Source organism: Equus quagga, chromosome 7 (genome assembly GCF_021613505.1).
Source record: "Equus quagga isolate Etosha38 chromosome 7, UCLA_HA_Equagga_1.0, whole genome shotgun sequence".
Taxonomy (NCBI): Eukaryota; Metazoa; Chordata; class Mammalia; order Perissodactyla; family Equidae; genus Equus; species Equus quagga.
Genome location: NC_060273.1, coordinates 54,512,163 through 54,524,499, shown reverse-complemented (window position 1 = coordinate 54,524,499; position 12,337 = coordinate 54,512,163).

The window sequence follows — 12,337 nt, the reverse complement described above, 5'->3', positions numbered from 1 at the left end:
TTTCAGGTCCCTACAAGGTCATCCCCCCTTCCTTCACAAACGCAAATGTCTCTCAAAAGGGCAAGCAAAATTCCAGTCCTCGGAGCCTGCTTCTCATGTGCAGTTTTAAAAGTAACCAGTCTAATCCTCATCAGTTAGAACCTCCAATCTATAGCCTGCCCATCAGTAGTACAGGTGACAACCTGGGCTTGTGATTAGCTCCTGAAGTTGGTGGTGGAGGGGGCTGTCTTGGAGGACTGTGAAATCGGATGCTATCTCCCGGTAGACGGTGTCAGAATTGAGTTGAATTGTAGGACACCCAGCTGGTGTCTGAGAGTTGCTTGATGGTGTGAGGGAAAGCCCCTCCTCCCACATTGGAAATTGGGTTAACGCAGGATCTTTTACCAGGTAACTTTTCTGAGCTGCAAGCAGATTTTATCAGCCCATTCTCTTTTTTTGGAAATGTTCAGATGACATGTTTATCCAAGAGACATAGAAAGTCAGTGACAGCCCTAGGACTCTGGTTCATGTGCTTTTCTCTAGTGCAAGGAGTGGGTAGAGGATATTGGTGATAATTGCAGTGGCCCTCATCAGCTGGAAAGTTCTGAGTCCACAAGGATGCATCTGGAAGATGACTCTCATGGGCTTGAGCTAAGGGCTGGTTGGGGAGGGGCCAGCCTGACTAGCTGCACCTGGGTAATCATGGCTGAGACCTGCCAGTGAGGCTCCCTCAGCTTCCATGGACTCAACAGAGTCCTCCTAGCTTTAGAAACACTTCTTGCAGTCCGTCTAAAGTTGGGGTAGCCTGGTGGAGTGGAAAAGCGTATAGTATTAGACTCAGCAGACCCAAGTTTGAATCCCATCTCTACAGTTTACCAGCTGTGTAACCCCCAGATGATGACCTCACTTCTGCAGTACTCAGGTTCTTCATCTATAACATGGAGATAACAATCCCTACCTTGCAGAATGTTTGTGAAGATTGGGGATAAACATGTAAAACCTCTGACCCACAGCAGCCACTCTATAAACAAGAGCCATTCCCATTATTTCCCCCAATTGTTGCATTGGCTTTACTCCAACGCTTACACAAGGTCTGGTTTCAGTATTCCGATTAATTGGCTCGTAAGCTTTCCTCAATCCCATGAGCTCCAGTATCTTGCACAAGACACCCTGTATGTGGGAAGACATCCAACAAGAGACATTCACCAAAGGCTTGTGCAAACCAGCGGAAGGGACATGGCATTGTTCTTAGTCAAACCGGCTTCAAATCACCCCTCTGCTCTTTCCTAGCTGCGGCATTCAAGTCTTCCTCTCTTGTTGGTTAAATGGGGGGAGCAAAAGCAGGCCCTTCTGGCAGCGTTGCTCTGGTCTTACATGAAAGCATGTGCATGAATGTATGATAAAGAGCATGTGCTCAATGAATGTTGGTTTTTTCACTTCCTCGTTCTGTGAATTCACCTTCTCACCTATGAGTAGGCAATCCTCCACCCCTCCAGATGCTGCTCTTACATCCTATTAGCCACCACCAAAAGGAGATGGAAAATGAAATCATTTTCAAGACAAGGCCACTGGAGAAGAGGTCACCCTGAGAATCCCTCTTCAGCTAATTATATTTTACTCGAGGACTCAGAGCAGGGTTTAGCAGCTATTCTCTCTGTCCACCCCACCCCTACAATTAGGTAAAGAGATATATTTTTAGGCTGCATTTTTCGTTTTTTTGAGGAAGATTAACCCTGAGCTAACATTTGCTGCCAGTCCTCCTCTTTGTGCTGAGGAAGACTGGCCCTGAGCTAACATCCGTGCCCATATTCCTCTATTTTATGTGGTACGCCTGCCACAGCATGGCTTGACAAGTTGTGCATAGATCTGCACCCAGGATTAGAACTGGCGAAGTCCAGGCTGCTGAGGCAGAACATGCGAACTTAACCACTGCTCCACCGGGCTGGCCCCTAGGCTGCATTTTTAAATTTAATTTTTTTTTTTTGAGGAAGATTAGCCCTGAGCTAACGTCTGCTGCCAATCCTCCTCTTTTTGCTGAGGAAGACTGGCCCTGAGCTAATATCTGTGCCCATCTTCCTCTACTTTATACATGGGACGCCTACCACAGCATGGCTTGCCAAGCGGTGCCATGTCCACACCCAGGATCCAAACTGGCGAACCCTGGGCTGCTGAAGAGGAATGTGTGAACTTAACTGTTGCGCCACAGGGCTGGCTGACCCCTGTGTTAAAATCAAATTTAATTTTTAATACCAAATGAAAATAACATCTTGAGTCCAATGAAGTTTTATAGACTTTCAAGAATGTTAATAAGAAAGTTGGTGATATCTTTTAGCTGCCAAATGTTGGCATCTGCATTTATCACTTATATTTGCTTGGTGTGCTGGAGTTCACAAACTGGATTCCTAGCCTTATTATATCAATGTTGTGTCATAATTTTTTATTGAGATATAACATTATGTTTCAGTGTACAACATAATGATTCGATATTTGTATATATTGTGAAATGATCATTACAATAAGTCTAGTTAACACCTATCACCACATATGGTTTCATATTTTTTCTTCTGATGAGAACTTTTACGATTTACTCTCTTAGCAACTTTCAAATACACAATACAGGGGGCTGACCTGGTGGTGTGGTGGTTAAGTTCACGCACTCTGCTTCAGCAGCCCAGGGTTCGCAGCTTCAGATCCTGGATGTGGACCTACACACTGCTCATCAAGCCACGCTGTGGCAGCATCCCACATACAAAATAGAGGAAGATTGGCACAGATGTTAGCTCAGAGTGAATCTCTCTTACCAAAAAAAAAACCCCACAAAAAAACCTTTATAGCAGATAAATGATATAGTATTATTAATATCAATTTCAAGTATACAACACAGTCCAATAGTTACCATGCTGTACATTACATTCCCGGGCCAGGACTTATTTGTTTTATAACTGCAAGTTTGTACCTTTTGACCACCTTTACCCGTTTTGCCCATCCCGCATCCCCTGGGTCTGACAACCACCAATCTGTTCTCCACATCTATGAGTTCAGGGTTTTTGGGTTTTTTTTTTAAGATTTCACTTATAACTGAGAGCACAAGTAAGTCTTTCTTTGACTAATTTCACTTAGCATAATGCCCTCAAGATCTATCTATTTTGTCACAAATGGCAAGATTTCATGTTTTTACGGCTAAATAATATTCTGTTGTGTATACATGATACATTGTCCTTATCCATTCATCCATTGATGAACACTTAGGTTATTTCCATGTCTTGGTTATTGTAAATAAAGCTGCAGTGAACATGGGGGTACAGATACCTTTTTGGCATAGTGTTTTCATTTCCTTCCAATAAATACCCAGATGTGGAATTGCTGGATCATATGGTAGTTCTGTTTCTAATTTTTTTTTTTTGGTGAGGAAGATTGTTCCTGAGCTAACATCTGTGGCAATCTTCTATTTTGTATATGGGATGCTGGTGTGTAAGTCCATGCCCAGATCCAAACCAGTGAACCCCGGGCCACCAAAAGGGAGTGCGGAAACTTAAACACTATGCCACTGGGCCAGCCCCTGTTTTTAATTTTTTGAGTAACTTCCATACTATTTTCCATAGTGGTTGCACCAATTTACATTCCCACCAACAGTGTACAAGGGTCCCCTTTTCTGCACATCTTCACCAATGCTTGTTATTTCTTGTCTTTTTGATAACAGCCATTCTAACCAGTGTGAGGTGATATCTCATTGTGGTTTTCTTTTTCTAAGGAAGATTCTCCCTGAGCTAACACCTGTTGCCAATCTTCCTCTCTTTTTGCTTGAGGAAGATTTGCCCTCAGCTAACATCTGTGCCAAGCTTCCTCTATTTTGTATGTGGGTCGCCACCACAGTATGGCCAATGAGTGGTATAGGTCTGTGCTCAGGACCAAACCCATGAACCAAGGCCACTGAACCACTACTCCATGGAGCCTGCCCCTCGTTGTGGTTCTGATTCACATTTCTCTGATGATTAGTGATGTTGAGAACCTTCTCATGTACCTTTTGGCTGTCTGTATCTCTTTGGAAAAATGTCTATTTGAATCCTCTGCCCAGTTTTTAATCAGATTAGTTTTTTTGCTACTGAGTTGTATGAGTACTTTATGTATTTAGATATTAATCCCTTATAAGATATATGATTTGCAAACGTTTTCTCCCAGTCAGTAGGTTGCCTTTTCATTTTGTTGATGGTTTCCTTTTCTGCACAGAAGCTTTAAAAAGCTTTGAAATTAAAATTTGATGTAGTCCCTCCAGCAATAAAAGACCCCAAATAGTCAAAGCAATCCTGAGGAACACGAACAAAGCTGTAGGCATTGCAATCCCTCACTTCAAGATATACTACAAAACTATAGTAATCAAAACAGTGTGGTGCTGGTACAAAAACAGACACACAGATCAATGGAGCAGAACTGAAAGCCCAGAAATAAAACCACACATCCAAGGACAGCTAATCTTTGACAAAGGAGCCAAGAACATACAATGGAGAAAGGAAAGCCTCTTCAATAAATGATGCTGGGAAAACTGGATAGCCACCTGCAAAAAATGAAAGTAGACCATTATCTTTCTCCATACACAAAAGTAGACCCAAAATGGACCAAAGACTTGAAGGTAAGACCTGAAACCATAAAACTTCTAGAAGAAAATATAGGCAATACACTCTTAGATATCAGTCTTATAGGATAATTTCAAATACTATGTCTACTCAGACAAGGGAAACAAAAGAAAAAATAATCAAGTGGGACTTCATCAGACTAAGGAGTTTCTGGAAGGCAAAGGAAACCAGGATCAAAACAAAAAGACAACCCACCAACTGGGAGAAAATATTTGTAAATCATAAATCCGATAAGGGGTTAATCTCCATAATATATAAAGAACTCACACAACTGAACTACAAAAAAACAGTCAAAAAGTGGGCAGAGGATATGAACAGACATTTTTCCAAAGAAGATATACAGATGTCTAATAGGGAAATGAAAAGATGCTCAACATCACTAATCATCAGAGAAATGCAAATCAAAAGTACTTTAGATAGCACCTTATGCCCATTGAGAATGGCTATAATCACCACGGCAAAAAATAACAAATGTTGGAGATGTTGTGGAGAAAAGGGAACCCTCATACACTGCTGGTGAGAATGTAAACTGGTGCAGCCACTGTGGAAAACAGTATGGAGATTTCTCAAAAAATTAAAAATAGAAACGTCATATGACCCAGCTATCTTACCACTGGGTATTTATCCACAGAACTTGAAATCAACAACTCAAAGAGACTTATGCACCCCTATGTTCAGGTATACACACACACACACACACACACACACACACACACACACACAGTGGAATACTACTCAGCCATAAAAAAGACAAAATTATCCCATTTGCAACAACATGGATGGACCTTGAGGTTATCATGTTAAGTGAAATAAGCCATACAGAGAAAGACAAACACCGTATGATTTCACTCATTTGTGGAAGATAAACTTACGGACAAAGAGACAGTGGTTACCAGGGGGAAGGGGGTTGGGGGATGGGCACAAGGGGTGACGGGGCATATTTATATGGGGACTGACAAATAATAATATACAACTAAAATTTCACAATGTTATAAATATTATGACAAAAAAGTTTGATGTAGTCCCACTTGTTTATTTTTGCTTTTCTGGCCTTTGTTTTTTGTATTAAATCCAAAAAATCATCATCAAGGCCAGTGTCAAGGAGATTACCGCTTATGTTTTCTTCTAGGAGTTTTATGATTTCATATCTTAAATGCAAGTCTTTAATCAATTTTTAGTTAATTTGCATGTATGGTATAAGATAGTGGTCTACTTTCGTTCTTTGGTATGTGGCTGTCCATTTTTCCCCAACATCATTTACTGAAGAGACTGTCCTTTCCCCATTGTATACTCTTGACTTCTTTGTTGAAGATTAGCTTTCTGTAGATGTGTGGTATTCTTTCTGGGCTTTCAATTCTGTTCCATTGATCTGTGTGTCTGTTTTTATGCTAATACCATAGTTGTGATTACTTTAGCTTTGTAATATAGTTTGCAATTAGGAAGCGTGATGTGTCTGGCTTTGTTCTTCTCTCTCAAGATTGCTTTGGCTACTCAGAATTTTTTGTGGTCCCATACAACAAATTTTGGGATTGTTTGTTCTATTTCTGTGAAAAATGCCATTGGAATTTTGATAAGGATTGCATTGAATCTGTAGATTAATTTGGGTAATATGGACATTTTAACAAAATTAATTCGTCCAATCCATGAGCTAGGGCTATCTTTCCATTTATTTGTGTTTTCAGTTTCTGTTGTTAATGTCTTGTAGTTTTCAGCATACAGGTGTTTCTCTTCCTTGGTTAACTTTATTCCTGGGTATTTAATTCTTTTTGATGCAATTGTAAATAGGATCATTTTCTTAATTTCTTCTTCTGATAGTTCCTTATTAGTGTACAGAAATGAAACCGATTTTTGTCTGTTAATTTTGTATCCTGCAATTTTACTGAATTCATTGATTAGTTCTGACAGATTTTTGGTGGAGTCTTTAAGGTTTTCTATATATAATATCATGTCATCTGCAAATAGTGACAGTTTTATTTCTCCCTTTCTAATTTAGATGCCTTTTATTTCTTTTTCTTGTCTAATTGTTCTGGCCTTCCAAGACTATGTTGAATAAAAGTGCTGAGAGTGGGCGTCTTTCTCTTGTTCCTGATCTTGGAGGAAAAGCTTGCAGCTTTTCACCGTTGAGTATGATGTTAGCTGTGGATTTGTCCTATATGACCTTTATTATATTGAGGTACGTTCCCTCTGTGCCCACTTTGTTGAGAGTTTTTATCATAAATGGATGTTGAATTTGTTAAGTGCTTTTTCTGCATCTATTGAGATGATCATATGATTTTTATCCCTCATTTTATTAATGTGGAGCATCATATTGATTGATGTGAGGATGTTGAACTATCCTTGAATCCCTGGAATAAATCCCATTTGATCATGATGTGTGATCCCTTTTTATCCCTTGAGAGATAATTGACAAACAGCACTGTAAAAGTTTAAGGTGTACTGCATAATGTTTTGACTTACATATATCGTGGAATGATTACCACGGTAAGTTTAGTTAACATCCATCATCTCATAAAGATGCAAAAAAAGAGAAAACAAAACAAAAAAATTCCTTCCCTGTGATGAGAACCTTAGGATTGACTCTCTTAACAACTTTCATAAATACCATAGCAGTGTTAATTATAGTCACAATTTTGTATATTACTTAGTTATCTTATAAGTAGATACTAGTTATTAGTACTTATTTGTCTTATAAATAAGTATTAAATTTATAGTAATAGTACTTTTTAGTGTCTTTGATTTGGATATATTCTCAGAACTGGAATTGCTGGATCACATGGTAGTTGTATTTTTAACTTTTTGAGGATCCTCTATACTGTTTTCTATAGTGGCTGTACCAGTTTACATTCCCACCAACAGTGCACAAGGGTTCTGTTTTCTCCACATCCTCATCAGCATTTATTTCTTGTCTTTTTCATGCTAGCCATTCTAACAGGTGTGAGATAATATCTTGTTGTGGTTTTGATTCGCATTTCCCTGACGATTAGTGATGTTGAACATCTTTTTATGTACCTGTTGGCCATTCATCTGTCTTCTTTGGAAAAATTTCTGTTCAGGTCCTTTGCCCGTTTTTCAAATTAGATTACTTGTTCTTTTGCTATTGAGTTGTATGACTTCTTCTTTATGTATTTTGGGTATTAACCCCTTATAAGATATGTGGTTTGCAAATACATTTTCCCATTCCGAAGGTTGTGTTTTTGCTTTGTTGATTTTTCCCTTTGTGTGTAGAAGCTTTTTGGTTTAATGCAGTCCAACTTGCTTATTTTTCTTTTCTTGCTTGTGCTTTAGGTGTCATATTCAAAAAATCATTACCAAGATCCATGTCAAGGAGATTTTTTTCTATATTCTAGGAGTTTCGTTGTTTCAAGTCTTACATTTAGGTCTCTAATCCATTTAGAGTTAATTTTTGTGAGTGGTGTAAGACAGGTTTCTAGTTTCATTCTTTTATATGTGAATATCAAATTTTCCTAGCACCATTTATTGAAGAGACTGTCTTTTTTTCCATTGAGGATTCTTGGATTCCTTGTCAAATATTAGTTGACTGTATATGCATGGATTTATTTCTGGGCTCTCTATTCTGTTCCATTAGTCTATGTGTCTATCTTTATGCTGGTACCATACTGTTTTGATTACTACAGCTTTATAATTTAGTTTGAAATCAGGAAGTATGATGCCTCTTGGTTTGTTCTTCTTTCTCAAGATTGCTTTGACTATTCAGGGTCTTTTGTGGCTTCGTATAAATTTTAGGATTGTTTTTTGTACTTCTATAAAAAAAACGCCATTGGAGTCTTGATGGGGACTACAGTGAATCTGTAGATGGCTTTTGGTAGTATGAACATTTAAAAAATGTTAATTCTTCCAATCTATTAACACAGGGCACCTCTTTTCTTTCAATTTCTCTCATCAGTGTCTTATAGTTTTCATAGTAGAAATCTTTCACCACCTTGGTTAAATTTATACCTATGTATCTTATCATTGATGCTACTGTAAATAGGATCATTTTCTTTATTTCTTTTTCAGATAATTTGTTATTAGTGTATAGCAATGCTACTAATTTTTATATGTTAATTTTGTATCCTGCAACTTTACTAAATTCATTAATTAGATCTAATGGTTTTTTTGGTGAAGTCTTTAGGATTTTCTATATGTAATATCATATCATCTGCAGATAGAGACAATTTTACTTCTTCCTTTCCAATTCTGATGCATTTTATTTTTGTTTCTAGCCTGATTGCTCTGGCTAGGACTTTAAGAACTATGTTGAATAAGGGTAGTGAGAATGGGCACCCTTGTCTTATTCCTGATCTTAGAGGGAAAGTTTTCAACTTTTCATCATTGGGTATGATGTTAGCTGTGGGCTTGTCATATATGGGCTTCATTATGTTGAGATATGTTCCTTCTATTCCTAACTTGTCAAGAGGTTTTATCATGAATGGATGTTGAATTTTATCAAATGCTTTCTCTGTGTCTATTGAGATGATCATGTAATTTTTGTCTTTCATTCTATTAATGTGATGTATCACATTGATTGATTTGCACACATTAAACCACCCTTGTATCCCAGAGATAAATCCCACTGGATCATGGTGAAGGACCCCTTTAATGTGCTTCTGAATTTGGTTTGCTAGTATTTTATTGATCAATTTTGCATCTATATTCATCAGGGATATTGGATATAGTTTTCTTTTCTGGTAGTATCCTTTTTTGGCATTAGTATCAGGGTAATGTGAGCATCACAAAATGAGTTTGGGAATGTTCCCTCTTTTCCATTTTTTGGAAGAGTTTGAGAAGAATTGGCATTAACTCTTTAAATTTTTGGTAAAATTCACCAACGAAACCATCCGGTTCTGGGCTTTTCTTCATTGGGGGATTTTTAATTACTGGTTCAATTGCCTTACTAATAAATGGTCTGTTCAGATTTTCTATTTCTTCCTGATCAACCTTGGTAGGTTGTATGTTTCTAAGAATGTTTCCGTTTCTTCTATGTTGTTTAGTGTGTTGGTGTCTAGTTGTTCATAGTACCTCTTATGATCCTTTGTATTTCTGTAGTATCAGTTGTAATTTCTCCTTTATCACTTATAATTTTGTTGATTTGGGTCCTCTCTTTTTCCTTGGTTAGTCTCCAGGTAAAAGTTTCCGAATTTTGTTTATCATTCAAAAAACCAACTCTTAGTTTTGTTAATCTTTTCTATTGGTTTTCTGTTCTCTATTTCATTTATTTCTGCTCTAATCTTTATTATTTTCTTCCTTTTGCTAATTTTGGGCTTTGTTTTTTCTTCTTTTTTCTAGTTCCTTATGGCATAGAGTTAGGTTATTTCTTTGAGATCTTTCTTGTTTCTTAGTGTAGGTCTTTTTTGCTATGAACTTCCCTCTTAGAACTGCTTTTTTTGCATACTATAAGTTTCACTATGTTATGTTTCCATTTTTGTTTGTCTCCAGATACTTTTTTTATTTAGTCTTTAATTTCTTTTTTGACCTCTTGGTTGTTCAGGAGGGCATGGTTTAGTTTCCATGCATTTGTGAATTTTCGAGTTTTCTTCCTTTTATTGATTTCTAGTTTTATATGATTAGGGTCAGAGAAGAGACTTGGTATTATTTCAATCTTCTTGAATTTGCTAATACTTGTTTTGAGACCTAAAATATGTTGTATCCTAGAAAATGTTCCATGTACACCTGAGAACAATGTGTATTCTGCTGTCATTGGATAGAAAGTTCTGTATACATCTGTTAGGTCTATTTGGTCTACAGTGTTATTCTTATCTGCTTTTTCCTTATTGATTCTCTGTCTGGATGATCTATCCATTGTGGAGAGTGGGGTATAAAAGTCTCCAACTATTATTGTATTGTTGTTTATTTGTTCTTTAGCTCTGTTAGTTTTTGCTTTATATATTCAGGTGCTCCAATGTTGGGTGCACAAATATTTACAAATGCTATACCTTCTTGATGGATCAACCCCTTTATCATTATACAATGACCTTCACTGTCTCTTTTTACCATTTTTAGTTTTAAGTCTATTTTCTCTGATATAAGGATAGATATTACTGCTTTTTTTGGTTGCTGTTTGCCTGAAATATCTTTTTTCATCCCTTCACTCTCAGTCTATGTGTGTCTTTAGGGCTAATGAGTCTCGTGTAGGCAGCATATTGTTAGATCTTGGTTTTAAAAGTCCATTCAGCCATTGTGTAACTTTTGATTGGAGAATTTAATCCATTTACATTTAAGGTAATTATTGACAGGTAAGCACTTACTATTGCCATTTTGTTAATTGCTTTCTAGCATTTTTGTAGATCCATTTATCCTTGTTTCTTATCCTGCTGTATTTTTTTGTGTTTTGGTGTCTTTTGGTATCAGTATGCTTTGACTATTTTATCATGTTCTTTTCAGTAATTACTACAGATTTTTCCCTTTTGCTTACCATGAGGCTTACATAAAATATATTAAAATTATAACACCCTATTTTAAATTGATAACAACTTAACCTCAAGAGAATTTCTAAACTTTACCCTTTTGCTTCTCTTCCCCCTCAAATTTTAGGTGTGATGTTATAGATTGCATATTTTTAATATTGTGTAACTAATAACATGTTAATCGAGTTATGATTATTTTTACTACATCTGTTTTTTAACTTTTAAAGTAGAGTTGTAAGAGATTTATGCTCCACCATTACCATATTACAGAATGTAACATTGACTATATATTTACCATTAGTAGTGAATTTTATGCTCCCTTCTTATGTTTTTATGATGCTAATTAGCATCCTTGTACTTCCACTCAAGGAACTCTCTTTAGCATTTCTTGTAAGGCAGGTTTACTCCTCATGGAGTTCCTCAGCTTTTGTTTGTTTTGGAAAGTTTGTCTCTCCTTTGTTTCTGAAAGACAGCTTTGCTGTGTATAGAATTCTTAGTTGACAGTTTTTTCTTTCAATATTTTGAATATATCATCCCATTCTCTCCTGAGCTGAAGAGTTTCTGTTAGAAATGGCTGAAAGTCTTATGGGAATTCTCTCGTATGTAATATATCACTTTTATCTTGCTGTTTTAAAAATTCTTTGTCTTTGACTTTTTACAATTTAATGATAATGTGTCTTGGTGTAGCCCTATTTGTATTCAACCTATTTGGGGTCCTTTGAGTCTCATAGATCTGGGTGTCCATTTCTCTGCCCAGGTTTGGGCAATTTTCAGCCATTATTGCTTTAAATATACTTTCTGTCCCTTTCTCTTCCTTTCTGGAATTCCCACAATGCAGATATTTTTTATTTTGATTGTGCCCCATAGCCTCTCTTAACTCTTTTTTATTCTTTTTTATTTTTGTTCCTCTGGATAATTTCAAATGTCCTGTTTTCTATTTATTTATTTATTTATTTTGCTGAGGAAAATTAGCTCTGAGATAACATCTGTACCAATCGTCCTCTATTTTGTATGTGGGATGCCTCCACAGCATGGCTCATGAGCAGAGTAGGATCCAAACCCATGAACCCAGGCCACCAAAGCAGACCACGCAGAACTTTAACCACTTGACCATGGGGCTGGCCCCAAATGTCTTGTTTTCTACATCACTGATTTTTTTCTTCTGTATGATGGACTCTGCTTTTGAAGCTCTCTATTGAATTCTTCAGTTTAGTTATTCTATTTTTCAGCTCTAGGATATCTGTTTTGTTCTTTTATGATGGTTTCTATTTCTTTCTTGAACTTATTTTGTTCATGCATTGTTTTCCTAATTTCATTTAGTTG